The sequence below is a fragment of the Corapipo altera genome, unplaced genomic scaffold (assembly GCF_003945725.1).
Source record: "Corapipo altera isolate COAL_440 unplaced genomic scaffold, ASM394572v1 0, whole genome shotgun sequence".
Lineage (NCBI taxonomy): Eukaryota > Metazoa > Chordata > Aves > Passeriformes > Pipridae > Corapipo > Corapipo altera.
The window spans coordinates 59,025,962-59,041,809 of record NW_020884872.1 but is presented as its reverse complement, the minus strand read 5'-3'; the positions used below and the strand labels follow the sequence as shown (position 1 = coordinate 59,041,809).

Sequence of the window (15,848 nt, the reverse complement as noted above, 5' to 3'; positions counted from 1 at the left end):
CCTTTCCCTTTCCCTTTCCCTTTCCCTTTCCCTTTCCCTTTCCCTTTTCCCTTTTCCTTTCCCTTTCCCTTTTCCCTTTCCCTTTCCCTTTCCCTTTCCCTTTTCCCTTTTCCCTTTTCCTTTCCCTTTCCCTTTCCCTTTTCCCTTTCCCTTTCCCTTTCCCTTTCCTTTTCCCTTTCTCATGATAGGAACGAGGACACAACTCTGGCTTGATCTGGCAATGTCCTAGCACTATCAGATGGAGGGAAGCTGGTGGTGGCTGGTCACCCTTGTGGCAGTGGCTCAAATAACTTATTTTAGTCAGTGTGGGTAGAAGGCCATGTCTGCTTTTGAGTCAGATACCAAGAGCGGGAGTTTAGGCAGCACTCCTGCCATAAAACTGTATCTTCAGCCCTTCCAGAAACTGAAGCTAGCACAGTCAACACGTGGTGTAATTCACTGGCAACTTGTGATACTGGTGTTTCACGGTCATCCCAGAGTTTATGGTTTCCAGCATAGTTTAGCTCTATTTGCATTCTGGTTTGATTTGCTCTGTTAAAAAAAATGGATTCTTGCTTCATGCCATACTGTCTTGCAATCAGTGGAAGCATTTAACCAGGACTCTCCTGACTTTAAAGAAATGTAGCTTCCAGAGGGACATCCTTCATTTTGTATTCTAAATTAGAGCTTTTCCTTTCCCAGCCCAAATAGTTTTAGGGTAAATGCTTATTTATATATTTGTGTGTAAATTCCAGGAGATCTAAATCCATTTAGGTGCAAATGTGTACTTAAAGCTGGGTGCAGTGGTTGTACATGGTATCTAGCCTTGAACTTTATATGTGCTTGGTTATTTCCAAGGATGATTTGATTCTTGGTGCAATTTAATTTTTGGGGTAGCCTAAAATGATTTGTTTAGGAATTGGATCAATCTGTGAAGTAACAGGAGTGATAAGTGATCATTGCATGAGTATGACTACCTTTTTTTACTTGGATGACCATTAATTTGCATTAACTACTAACTTTATGATCATCTTGTTGTGAACATTGTGTATTGTAAATTGAAATTTACACTACTCCTCTGTGTGACCACAAAAGAAATCTCCAGGGGCATATTTAATTTCACAGTCAAATGTACTACTTGACTAGCAGCCTTGAAACTGGTGTGTTTGGATCTCCTCTGGGAAGAGTACTAAGCAGTTAATTTAGCTATTTTGCTTTGGACACAAATCTCAGCAGGAAGACTTTGGGGGAGGTGTTGTGGGAGGAAGGACAGAGATTGGGAAAAAATACGTGTGCAAGTTGAAAAAAAAAAAAAGAAGACAGAGCAGAAACCTTAATGTTTTTTTTTGAACAAGATGTAATCAGTTGCCATAATACTGTACTGTTTGTTTGACTTTTTTTTCAATGTGGTTACTGTTACTTCATCTCTGAAACATTTCCCAGAGAAACAAGGGATGTCCACAAGATAATCAGTGCTGCGTCTGACTCCTCTGCGTGTAGTATGGTGTGTCACTAAGACAGAGGTATTATCTACATGCAACCTGTGAAAAAAAATCAAGAATACTCACTGGGGATAAAACTTTGAGTGAACATTGCCCTGGAAATGGATGGTTTCTCTGAAAAAAGTTTCTTGCTGCTAGGTAAAAGAAGTGCACTGTCTTTTCCAGTATAATTTTTTTCAGTGTCTGTTCCACTGAATGTGATGACACCTTCAATATCTTCAGTGGTAATTTAGGAGAAAGTCAGTTAATGATTTCTAAACTGACTCATCTGCACATCAGGCACCAAGTCCACTTGTGAGGCTGAGCTGATGTCAGCTCTGTCCAAGGGATGTGGATGGTTATATGTACTCATGTTTGTGTGTTCCCAGAGGCAGCTAGATACAGCTGTGGTGCCTGCTGTGAGCTGGATTGTCCCCATGACTTATTTAATTCTTGCTCTGGCTCCAATAGCTAGCATGGGTGAATTTTGCATCCTACAAAATAGAAGGCAAAGTTCACCAACACCGTGTTCTCATTCTGACATATAATCATCTTCTTGTCAGGTGTAAATCCACATTATGAAAATGGATGTTATGATATTGTCAGCTTTGAGATGGGGACAGTCCCTCAGCTCACAGTGTCATCTAGCAGGGGCTTCACTCTAAGAAATATTGAGGATCTCACTCAAGCTATGAAGGTCACTAGTGTCAGCTTTCAGGTGGGCATACTTACTCAGCACAACATTCAGAGTAAATTTACATGAGTAAACAGCTGCTTTTTTTTTTTTTTTTAATGTCCATTTTGTGTGTTTATATGGGATCTATTCTACCTAGCTTAGCAGGGGCCTAAGCTTTACACGCTTGGTGAAATATTCCTTCCTAACAGGGAATTCTCCCTACAGTCAGCAAGGAGAGAAAAATGCCTGTGGAGACATTCAGAAGATTGAGCTGTCACCTGGTGTGGTTTCAAAAAGGCAGGCTGAGTCCTAGTGTGTATCAGTACACAAGCATTGGTTTAGGGGATTTTTTTTAATTGTGGTTCTCATTAACTAAAGTTCACGCTTAAAAATCCTTCCGTTCACATCAACAGTTTACTTGACAGTAAAATAAGTATATTTACAGAACCAGATCCATTAGAAATCTTGTGAGGATTTTTTCATAATTTTGCCAAGATTTATTAATGTTTAAGCATCATGGAGGAGCTTGCTTTTACAATCAGAGTAGAAGTCAGTTCAAAGAGATGAGTAGTTGATGGATCTGCTAGTAAAATCTACAGCTATTTTGTTTTAGAGTGATTGCTTTTCAAAAACCATGATGTTGGTATTCGAAAATATTCGAAAATAAAGTCCACTTTTTATATTTTTTAATAGTTATTGAATGGACAGTATCCGAAGACCAACAAGGCAGCTTTTATCCCCAGTGCCAGGTCTTTATACCTTACTAGTTTGAGTAGTTTTAGCTTCACAGCTGATCTCATATGAGCAAATTTCTTCTTGCAGTGTGTCAGCTGGCAAGGTCCGAAGAGTGATGGCTGTTGGTCACTAATGTAAAATCTGACATGAGTTAGTTTTAATCAATTCATAGGTAATCAGCTAGGTGTAATAAATCTGTATAAACTATGAAATCCAGTCTTCCACTGTCAGAACACCTTGCAAAAAAGTTTTCTCTCCTCTTGATTTTATTAGATTTTCTATGGACCAGTGAAGAGGGTAATACGTTTGATGCATTTTATGTATGTCAGCACTTTTTGGCTAGAATTGCAGAATTAAATACCCTCATAGAGAAAATTTGCTTCTGTGTTTTGGAGGTGTCCTCACAAATTGTTATTTCGGAGAAAAATTGAATGATGATAATTAGCAAAACGAGTAAAAAAATAGCAAAAATCAATTATGCAAACTAGCAAAAAAGCTTGTAAAAATGTTGCGTAGGTGCAGCAGTTTGCAAAGAAATCCTTGACTTTGTTATTTCTTTTCTGTCTCATGACTTAAAATACAAGTCATTGCTCCTACATTGATGGGAAAAGTCAAAACATATGCTTTTCAGCTAACAAAAAAATAACATACAAAGCATAGTGTTATTGCAAGTGTAAAACTAAATGGAACTTTTCCATAAGCCATATTCAGAGCAGTGTTGATGGCCACAAGGCCAGCTTCAGCTTGCTTTGGGGGTGCTGGAGCCCACATGGACCATAATCCAAACACAGCAGAAATACAATACAACAATGTTTTCCCCTCTTGATGCTTTTCATGAAACCACTAGAAGTCCTGCACCAGGATCACAATGTATCAGTCTAGCTCAGAAATTCGGACTCAGGAAAACAGCTGGTAAAACTGCTTCATGCATCATGCTTTACAAAACTTAACTACCTTGCATTTGAAGAGGCATAATTATCTGTGCTAAACATCACTGGTTAGAAGCCACACTGAAAAAGAAGTGACATTTGACAGGTTGTTCGGTCAGGGAGAGATTGAATACTTTTCAGTATTTTGACAAAAAATAACTGTGTAATTCAGTACTTCAAAATGCATTCTTTAGAATGACTGTGTGAAAACAGTATTTCTTACCCAACATACCTATTCTCAATGTGAATTTAGTCAATGTTGCCTTTATTAATTAAAAGAAATGTTTAACAGTTTTTAACATATGGAGACTCTGCTAAACCACAACCAAATGAGGAGGGAGAGCTGAAGGCTTTTGTGCTCCATGTCCATTAGTAGCACTGTGAAATAAGCAATGACTGACAGTGTCTCAGTCCTTCATCTACAGGCAGAATACATCCACAAATGAAATCCTGTGGAATAGAACGGAATGCAATGGCAAGGAGCATTCAGTGTGTAACATCGCCGCTGCTGGTGTTAATTAACAAGCCAGGCAAAACATGGCTGGGCTTTTGTCTCCTCATATGTGTTGACAGAGCTGACAGTTAAGAGTTCTCCTTTTTTTTTTTTTTCAACTTATGAAATGCATATTTTACCTGAAATCACTGAGTCACAACAAATATGGAAAAACCACTCCTGTGTAATTTCCCAGAGAAGAGCAGTCGTTTAATAATAGCATGTTTATACAATATTTATTTCCACTCTCCATGTTATACCCTTAAAGTACTTTGCAAATGTTAATAAAACTATTTGTAATTCTTTCTAGCTAAGCAATTTATTTCTGCTTTATTGAGCAGAGCCATGAAGACACTCTTAAGAGTTTTAAGCTGTTACATGCAGTACTTCTAAGCTGTGGCTTTCTATGTTCTTTGAAAAAAACCAAAACCAAACCATATTATCATTATGTCCATTTTATAGATGGAGAAAAAAATGTTTTAAAAAGCACCAAGACTAATTAGTGGACATATAACCAGTCTGTTGCCATACTAAATTTCTCTCCCCTCCATGTGTCGTGGAGGTAAATTATTTTCACTGGTCATGGGGGATTTCTGAGGCAGTGGGAAGAACTGGAGGGCCAATGGAGCAGAAGTAGTCCTCCTGTGGTCATGTCAGTGTGTTTTTTTAGGTTGCTTCCAAGAACTTTTTCCAGGAGCCCCTCCCAAACTGGAGAGATCTGTGTATGTCAACATAGCAGGCAGTTGCACACATTCACACTGCAGTGAAAGCCCCCATACATTGCACATATATACTATAGAACCTCTGGTGCTGCCCAAGCCCTGCAGCAATTTCTTCAGGGTTGATTTTCTTGCAGTATATCCATCTAAAAAAAATATATGCATACTTCAATCATATAGCCACATGTATCTTCTCTTTCTCCAGAGACTTTGGGAACAGGATTGCTTGGTGGACATAGGGAGCTCCCTCCATCTTTCTCTCTTTTGGCTCAAGGCTGAGTGTCTTCTCCTTGGCCCACAGAGCTGGTTTAGGATGTGTAGCATTCACCACAAGCCTAAGCACAGCCCAAAATTTGTGGAAGGCAGGTGTGAGGGCACTGTTCTTGGACTGAGGGATTGTAAGTGGGGGACTTTGGTCACTGAAACTTTTGCCTCAGGCATTGAGTCACAGGAAAAGTCCCTCATCATCAAGTGACACACACTTTATTCCTGGCAGGAGGCAAGAAATGTTGTCTTGGACAACACCATTGCTATTCCAGGCTGTGGGTAACGACCAGGTTTTTGAGCCAATGGCATTGGTGCCATGTGGTGGTCTAGACATCACCTGAAGCACCAGTCAGAGGTGGCTTTGCCTTCCCATTTTGAATTGCTCTCAGCCCATGTCTCGGTGCTATGGAAATGTGGGCTGCATGGTAGCTTCTTGGCTTACAGTTATTCAGGGATAAAATTGTCTCTTGAGCCACTACTGAGGAGGAGTTGGGAGCTGCAAGATACTGGGTGACACTCTGCTTCTTGCCAGTTCTAAGCCAGGGATGACCCAGGTAGCTTCAAGATGTGGCTGCAATGGGCTGGGATAGCTCTTAAACTTTCTTCCATGGTATTTCAGCTGGGTAACTCTCACAGTGGATTTTAATATGCTGCGAAGCAAAAATGTTGTGGTAGATAAGAGACTTGTACTTGATGGCTTTGCTAAAGATTGCACTGCTAATGTCACCAAATCAAAGCCATTTAGGGCAGCTTAAGTTTCCAGTTGTTCTGTACTTTCAGTTTGAGTGTTTCTGTGATATGTTACTGAGTTATCAATTTTTTTTTTTAAAGTCTGGTTTGCAGAAGTGGATTCTCACCAATGCTTATTCTTGCCATACTTGTACCTACACTGCTGTAGACATACTTGCATGGTCAATGCCTGTTGGAGAAAAGAAACCCTAACATGTGTGTGTGATTGGTTTTCTTGACACTCTGTAATGTACTTTGACCACTCTAACAGCACTGATGTGTAGGTATGCCTTGATTTTCTTATACTGACAATTCTCCTTAAAGTGTCTCTCTAAACTCATAGAATCATAGAATGGTTTGGTTTAAAAGGGACCTTAAAGATCACTTAGTTCCAACCTCCCTGATATTGGCAGGAATACCACCCACTAGACCAGGTTGCTCAAAGGCCCCATCCAACCTGGCCTTGAACACATCCAGGGATGGAGCTTCTCCATAACTTCTCCAGCCAACCTGTGCCAGTGCCTCACCACCCTCTGGGTAAAGAATTTCTTCCTAGTAGCTAATTTGAATCTCTCCCCCTATAATTTAAAACCATTCCTCCTTTTCCTATCACTATCTGCCTGTGTAAAAAGTAACTCATTAGACAACAGCAGAAATAATCTCTTGTTAAGTTTATGTTTTACTTGATTTTCATAGAGGGAGACTGTATTAATATCTCTTCCTTTACTGGAGAATCATGCTAAGCAGTCTTGAGACTGAAGTATCTTGAGCTCCTGGTTTCACCTTGGAGTGTTTCAAATGATACTGTCTCACAGCTGTTGCCTAAAACTGAGTTCAAAGAACAGCCTTTCAATTAGTACCTCTTAGAAAGAGCTGTTAGGTTTGGATCCAGGATATTTTCACAGAATCACCCCTCCACTATGAGCCTATGAGTCAAAAGATTGTTACTCATGGTCTATGAAAGTGGTCTCAAAATTGTGCAGAGAAATGTCAAAGTCCCAGATTGTGAAGTTCACATGACACTATTCAATCTACATCAAAAAAACCCCCCAAGCCCCAACCGCCCCCCCCCCCCAAACCATACGAAGGAACATTCAAAGATATACAGGTCAGATTTAAAAATTATATTACACTTCTAATTCAACTTCATTAATTGAATTTTTAGGTTGATACATGCAAAGACCACAGATGTAAAAAGAGGCATTGTAATGGAGGTGGAAAGGAGTGGTTGGCAAGATCTTCATGGGTACCTTTTATTCCTGCCCTTTGAAATATTTAATATTATATTTATATATTTATATATATATTTAATATTATATATTAAAGAGTAATTTTGCTTGCTAAAAACCCCCACAAGATGGCAGTGTTCAGTTCATAAACAAGCAAAAGCAGAACTACTTTGTTCTACAGAGAAAATGAAATAGAGAAAAAAAATATTATCACGCACAACAGCAGTGGGTTCTTAACCCTTTCTGCCCATCACACAATAAGACAGCTTCCCCCTAAAGTGTACAAGAATGTGTCAGTAAAATCCACAGTGAACACCCACAACCCTGAAGAACAGCCAAATCTTGCTTTGTTACCCAGAGATACAGAAGTATTTTGCTTACCCAGCTAATCTTCCAAACAGTGAAAGTGAAAATGACAATTGAATTTGTCCTAGTTTGTGATTTATATATATATACATTTCTTGTCTGTGCCTGAGGCTTAGAGCTTCTGAGATTACACATACCCAAATGGGAAGATTTTTTTTCTTTTTCCAAACAATATGTGAGATAACAAATAGATGGGTTTAGCCTCCTCTATACTTCTCTTTCCACTTGTTCGGTAATACAGTAAATGTAAGTATTTCCTGCATTATTGTACTATTGTGTTGCGGTATTTTTAAAGAGATTGTTTTTTTCTTAATTAATTTTCTCTCTGAATGCACAACATCTCTGTTAGAACATCTTCATTATTTAGCTTGGGAGCAGTTTGGAGCACGCCAAGCTAAATATCTAAAAATAGAGAGTATGACTTCTTATTCAGAGCATCCTTTCATAGAAGTAGCTAACTGCTGAGAAAACAAAACTCAGTCCAGGCTCCTAGACACCCAAGTCTCAGTACCAAAAGATCAATGCTTGGCTTTGTTCCCCATTTCTTAGGTTATACTCAGTGGCAGGTAAATGGACAGGGAAGCCAACAAAACTTCTGCCTGTCTTTGTGCTGAAAGGACATGTGTTCACCCCTGCCTCGCTGAAACTGCACTGTCCTATAAACCACGTCACCAAACCCTCCTGCCTATAGTGCACCCAAGACTCAGTAAGGTAGGCTGGTCCCTTTCCTGTTGGCATACCCACAAGTTTCATTGAGCAGTTGGCACATCCGATGCCTTCATCAGGGTCATTGGGAAGCCATCAAGGGACCACAGCACTGTCTCCTGGAAAGAGTGGACCAAGGTTTTGGGAAAAAAACCAAACAAATAAGGCACAAAGCCAACATAAAATGGTTGCAGTAACTCAGAGACTTCTGCCTCGTGCAGGAGAAAAAAAAGAGGCAGCAAAGCCATACGACAAAGTCCCAAGAGTGACCTGATTTCCCTAAATGACCATGCTCAAGTATGTGTGGGTATTCTTACCTTCTAGATGAGGAGAAGGCAAGGTATTCCTGGGCCTACAGGATATTTCTGGAGACATGAAACATTTAACTACTTAATGATAACCTCCCTTAGTTGAAAACACAACACTGGGAAGTGGGAAAATGCTATTCTTCAGTATCATCCATCTCCTCATGAAAGTCCTCACCTGGCAATGGGCTGCAGCCAGTAGGGCATTTTATTAGTGGTGCTCCTGACCTGACAATGTCCCCAAAGTCATCAGCTTTCCCCAACCTTTTCCTCCTGGCAGCAAGCCTATGCTTTCAATCTTCAGTGAGACATGGTAGCCAGACCTCCTTGCAGGTAGAGCCTGCTGCTCTCAACCCTATCTTTGCAGGGTGGAAAGAATCCCTCTGACTGTGGCAGTCTCTGCTCAGTGCCAGAGCAGAATTGGGGCAGGTTTTGAACCAGTGTCCTGGCAGAGGATCTCTCCAAATTATTTAACTTCTGTGCTACCTGGCTTTGCAGCAAATCCCAGCTCTTCAGGGAGGACAGAAGAGGACAGAAATGTGCTGCTCCCTTTTGCTGCACAACAGTTTGGAAGCAGTAGACAGATCCATCTGATACCCAGATGGATTGAGATCCAAAACCTTTCATCTTTGAATGATTAAAATAATTCTTTTTATACTGGAGCAGGACAAATGGTGTATCAAGAATAGCATAAAAATCTTTTGTTTGTCCTTTTTTTTTTTGCTGTGCTAACAAAAATGGAAATGGTTAAAATAAAAATAGCTCCTAGAACAAAATTATATTCTTTAAAAAGCCTACCAGACCTTTAACTTTTTCTAAAGTTTTATTAAATACATTTTGCTCACAAGATATTTCTTGTTCTATTCATATGCATTCAAAAGTGTTATGTTATTTCACTTTATCAAAAAGAAAGAAAAAAGAAAAAAAAAAGGAAAAAAAGGAGATTGAATTTCCTGGCATACTTACCGAACATTGGCAAAGTAGTAACAGATTCTAAAAATGAAAAGACAACTGTTCCAAAGTCAGTACCTGCTGCTGTGAGTTTGGTATTACTGTTTTTTGCTGGTAGTTCCATTTCTCACAGTTTGTCGAAGCAAACGTTGCCATTTGGAAATGTCTCTAGTTAACAAGACCACTCACAATCAATCACAGCATTTTTCCTTATGGTAAGGTATGCACTTGCACAGAATATTCACTACATGCGGAAGCAGAGCTGAAAGAATGTAACTTAGTTTCCCAACGCTTAAAGCAATAATACCAAATGACACAGTTAATGTGGTTCCTCATTAAGAAAATGCAATGACTGATTAACACTTCACTCCTTGGCATATGAGGTCATCCACATTCCCACAGGACAGCGTAGTATTTTCTTTTATCCTTGTCAAAACTGTACAGTGGGAAGGTAATATGGTTGTCTTGGCTACCCTGGTAACGTTTTAACACAAGAAGCCCTACTACTCATGACTCATGCTGCAGCACTTGTCTGTTCATAGTGTAGGATTATGATGTTCATTTTTTTGTGTTTAGAAACAACACAACAAATCAATGTTGGGACAAAGGGAAGCTGAATTTGAGGGAGCTCACAATGTCAATCTCTGTTGTGAGATTTTAGGTCTGCTTGATTGGGCTGCAAGGAAAGGTGCTGATCTTGCCTGGAAAATCCATGATTACACAGTGGAAATGAAACTCAGAAGAGTCGTTTGTGGTTCTTACCACTGTAGGTAAGCATGGTATGCTTAAAAATTACACCTTGCCATAGTAGTGGTTATTCAGGTATGACATTCATCAGAGTAGATTCAGGGCCAGACAATGTACTTGGAGATGGTAATGCAGTGTGTGCCTTGCTATACACCTTCTCCCACAGCCACAGCTCTTACACTGTTGTTTTGTAATAGCTGAAGCTCACGTAAGCTGAAGATGGTATGGTTCAGCTCTTCTTCCTGTGCCCTTGTATGCCCTTTCCCATCCATTTCCAGTGTTGATATTACTGAGTGTGAACCTATGGCAAATCAGTTCAGGAAGCTGATATAGCTAAAATCTGACCCATTAAAAAACCCCACCAAATTTATTTGTCTCAGCGTATATGTTTCATGAACCGGCACACCCTGTGATCACAAAGGTCACAGCCTGGGACACACCTGGTGGGGAGTCAGCCCTGCAATGTAACCTCCCAAACAAGACATAGACACAATTGTCCATGAGTGCATTCAATTGGGACAGCTGGGATAAGCTGATTTATTACTGTTCTGATTCCAGTTATTTCCAGTATAGCAGGATGGGCCTTATTTTAGATATAGGCAGAGAAGATAACTTGGGCAGTTCTTGTTCTTCCCGCTTTTGTCTCTGTCCTGGAAAGGTAGACATGCAGTTGAGGCATGTTGTGTGGCAACTTCTCCTTGTGTGGGACCCCCTACAAGTCATTATTTCATGTCTTGTTTCTCCTAAGCAGCAGCACATAGCCATATGGCCATGGAAGACTTTCCTCACCTCTGCCCCTTTCATACCAGTCTTCCTTTCCCTTATGGTGGCCGGACTGTCATGATACCGGCCAGGTACTAGGCTTAGCCTTACTATCAGTTTTCAACTCACAAAACTCAATTTTTCCTACTCTGCTGAAAGACTTAAGCTGATGTTGAAGCAAACTTGCAGAAATCCTAAAAAGGAGCATAAACAGAAGAAAATAAAAAAGATCTTAATGAATGTAGAGAGATGTGAGACAGTAGTAAACTGCTTGTCTAGGGAGGTGTTAATGTTTTATATCAAATGAGTTTCTTTTTACTGAATCCATCCTTTTCAAATTACTGTTCTCTCTATGGTGGTAGGAAATCTCTACTTTTCCTATTGATCCTAACTATTCAGAGCCACTTCTCTATTCTTTCCTTTTTTAAATGCCATTTTATTCAAGACAACACTGCTCCTAAACCTAAAATTAAAATCAAATGCTCAGTTTGCTACTTTTGGCCATGCTTCAGCATAAATTAATATGACCCAATTATGACCCTCACTGAGACGGTGGTCACTGGAACAGGCTCTCCAAGGAAGTGGTCATGATACAGCCTGTCAGAGTCAAGGAGTGTATAGATGATGCTCTTAGTCACATGGTTTAGTTTTAGGTAGTCCTGAGAGGAGCAGCGAGTTGAACTCAATGGTTGCCTTCCAACTTGAGATATTCTGTGATTCTGTTTCCACGAACTCTGGTTTAGACTTTTGTGGACAAATTTGGAAAGTATAAGAAACCAGACAAATCCAGTTTTAAATAACTAAGAGATGGCCACATATTATACTAACAGTGAACAAATGACCCTCATGGCCAGAAATAGACTGAGAAAAAGTACTCTACCAACCTGTATTGACAGAAATGCTGGGCTGGATCAACATTTTTTTCTGTTGAAATGACGCATTCCCAAACTATCTTCTTGTTTTGTTACCTGACACGTTAGCAACCCCAGGTCTGGATAAAAAAAAAGTCAGACTTGATGCTTTTCTGCCTTATGTATTTCCATCAAGACTGAAGATTGTTTGCCTGGGACTTGGCAATAACTGTATCCAGCAAGAAGAGAAGCCATAAACTTATTATATGTGTCAATAAAGTCAGCAAGTTAGTCTTGGAACACACACATGGAGGAAAATTACTGAGTAAGGGAGAGCGACTCTTCCAATTATAACAACACATTAACATGCAGGTCAGAGGTTGAAATATTAAAAAGCAGTTAACAGGTCTCTTGAGAAGCTCCAGTAATGCACAGCAGCTCTGCATACTTGCAGACAATTTACAAAGCCACAACATTATCCCTTAATACCACACACTTATGTGCAGAACTCAATTAGTAAAAGTTGTTCAGGAACTGAAATGCTACTTCTGCTGGGAGATGCCCTGCCCAGGAAAGGAAGTAACAGCACTGTGTACCCCCCAGGATCCAAAGGTGCACTTCATGGCTAGGACCCTGCTGAAGGCTGTCAGAAAGCCATCAGCTGCAGAAAAAAATTAATGGTGACGGTGCCTTTTAACATAGACAAACAACCTTACTCATGACTGGCCTTGGGTTTTTTATTGCCGCCCACCACTGTTTGATGCAGCAACACTTTGGTTTTGATAATATTGAACCCATTTTCAAGCATGTCATGCACCTTCAATTAGAGGTAGATTTTTTTTTTTATAGAGAGCTCTACCCCCAGTTAGTTGTTAAAACTATATCTCTTATGGCTCTTATGTAATTCATTGCTCTCAACCTTCGGACAGTTGTACCAAGTATCACTTAAAATTCAGTATTTGTCCTTCCCAACCTCTAGCTGAAATGTTCTCATCAAATATATCTTCTAACATGGGTGGCTTGGTGTAAGGGGGTACTAGAGCGGCCAAAAGTACCCCAGGCTCCCAGCATGACCTGCCTAAACTCAGGTGTCCCACCTAGTTCACAGTCCCATGTGATGGATGAGCCCATTGCCAGCTTCTCTGCCCTATGTAGTTTTATGATCTTTACATCTGACCAACGGGACTTGTGTTGATGGACTAAGTAAACCCATGATTGTTTCCAGCTTACCTGATCTACTATACACACAGGGGAAGAGAGAGATCAGGTTTTCTGTGTTGTGCTCTGAAGTTTGAGCCAGAGCTTAATTTCAGTCAGTTTGAAAATAGCTGGATTTGAGATCACTGTTGTATTGCACACGTGAAGTGAAGCTTTCCCAGCTATTCACTGGTTTAGGGGAGAAACTAAGTCTTTGCTAAAAAATATTTGCTTGCTAAGTATAATATTATAATTGCAGTTCAGTCACTGGAGAAGAGGTTTTAGTTTGTCTGTAAACTCCATGGCTTTTGTCGTTTTGTTGCAGTGATTTCATACTGTGAATTTAAATAAATTGGGAAATAAGAGTCTATTCTAGAGCTCAGCCAAAAAGTTGGTGGTCTTCCCAGTGCACTGATCAGGCAATATAATGGGAATGTAAAACTTACATCTGACCAAAACAACATGAAAGTTAAGTTTCTGCATGCACCACGTTAAACAAACAAATGCTGAGCCCAATCATTTTTGCCATCAATATGCTCCATCATCTACATGATAACTTTCTAGAGCAGTTAGATCAAAGATTTCCTTTCAGTCCCAAAGCAGAGGATGTTCTACGGTGAAATCATGACAGTTGCTTCTGCTAAGCAGAGTACCGTCTGACTCTGCCTGAGATAAAGCTCTGTCTGATGGAAGGAAAATCTCAGTCACTCTCTGGCAATGTCATCCTCTCTCTGGGTGGAAGATGTTTTGATGGGTAACATCTGTTATTTTCATTGAAATCTGAAAGACCTGTCTACATGTTTTGGTGTTGTTTTTTTCCCTTGGTATAGGATCTGAGGGAGGGAAAAATAACTAAATTGACCTTTCAGTTGACAGAGATGCAGTGTAAAAAGAACTCAAAGAAATGAATATCCTCAGAATTATGCATAGTAAGGCATTCTTACTCAGTTTTTCTCATGTAAAGAAAACCAAGAAAAACAGAGCTATTATGACTTTACCCACCTACAGACAAAGCCTGAGAAGATCCTATTTCTCAGACCTTTGTCAAATTTTCAGTGTATCTAGTGGGAATTCTTTTTCCTCCCTTAAAAGATAAATATGTTAAGTATTCTCAAAGGAAAATAACTTTTCATCTGAGAAAACAGATGTCATCACTCTCATTCTCAAACCTTGTCTTCCTTCCCCCACTCCATCTTATATCCCTATCCCTCTGGCCACAGGAATACATATTCTCCTTTGCCATTAATCTCTCTTTTCTTGAGATCTGATAACATTTGTGGACAATATATATTGAGACAGAAATTGCACTTTAGGAAAATTGATACCACTATAGCCTATCTTTCTGTTTGGTTTTAAGTAAAATGTAACAGAAAATATTAAAAGAGTAAGGGACTTGAAGCCATTTAAATAAAGACATAAACCACTGATAATGAAAACGTATTTTAATTTGTCATTGCAACCTCCTGAATTTGTCATCAAATTCATACGTGACACTGAACAAGGGAAAGAAAGGGAAGGGAAGGGAACAGGGAACAGGACCTCTAGGAGTCACAGCCAGGAGATATTCAGGGATCTGCTATCTCACTATGAAAAGGACTGGGTGCACAGCTGAGTTCCAGAGGACTGAAAAAATTGTGGAGGTACATTTCTGCCCACTTCTATGGGGTCACACAGTATAGTTTCATTGTGGGAGCTGGTCTTGAATTGCTTGAGACTCTAGAGAGTGAGTTTGTCTGGTTCTGTACGATACTCTATCTTTTGAAGCCTTGCCCAAAATAATATCTCCAAATAAGGCTTACCAGAAAATAAACAATAAAAAATACTCTAATGATGAAAATTGCACATGATTCGATATATACAGAAAATTCTATAATGTGTATATACAAGTGCCATGTTTCTGAACTTCTTTTGCAATCTTGTATATGCTCTTAACAGGTTTGTGTGTCTCCTTCCTAGATTTTTAAAAAAGTAAAATGACAGGATAGAGTTCCCAGTGCTCAGCAGCATTGTGCAATGTGAATTTGAAGTACTAGAACATTTCAATCCAGTACATGGGCTTCTGCCATTTGAACTAAGGGAGAAACTGAGTTTGTGGGTAGTGTAACATAATTGCAGGGAAAATCCCTTTAAAGCCAGATGCCGAAACATCTGTAGTTCAGAATGACTTCTTGTCTGCCAGCTGCTAATATCTCGTTAACCATGTCCAAAATAAATGGTTTTGACTAGTGTTGGGGTTTTTTTTTAATTGTCCTTAAGTTTGCTACCTGTTACCTAAGATGGTCAAACTATGACTTCATATTCAAGAAACAAAAAGGAGATGTTACTGATGCACAGATCCCTATTGCAGGTACCTGACTTGGCAGTGACTTCACACTGAGATCCAGAAAATTGCAGCCTACACTTCATGTATTACTCTTTGGACCTTTGTTGTGCTGTAGACAAAGCTGATTTCTCCTTGCTGCCTGATAAATCAGCAAGCTCAAGGTGAGATATAAAAGAAAAGCTAAATCTGGGCATTTTAGGTGGTCAGTTGTCTTCCCACCATCCCTTCTTTGCCTTCTGGCTTGTGGTTGGAAAATGGGAACTTTCCTTCATACAATTCCTGTCTGCTGTCAGCTGTCTTTAAACTGACTCCTGCAGCTGTATTGCAATTCATGGTGGGTTGCAGGCTCATTGATACTATGCAAATTTACCCTGTAAGTAGATGACCTGTCACTGTGGGAACAG

At 39.7% G+C, this 15,848-nt stretch overlaps 1 protein-coding gene across 1 annotated transcript in view; it reads left to right on the top strand.

Moving 5' to 3' along the window:
- Window positions 1–15,848, top strand: part of TNFSF11 (TNF superfamily member 11) — a 79,854-nt gene that overhangs the window by 24,298 nt on the left and 39,708 nt on the right. Inside the window, exon 2 of the mRNA XM_027649703.1 lies at window positions 10,226–10,334. The gene's annotated coding sequence lies outside the window, so the exon portion shown is untranslated. The remainder of the gene's footprint in view (window positions 1–10,225; window positions 10,335–15,848) is intronic.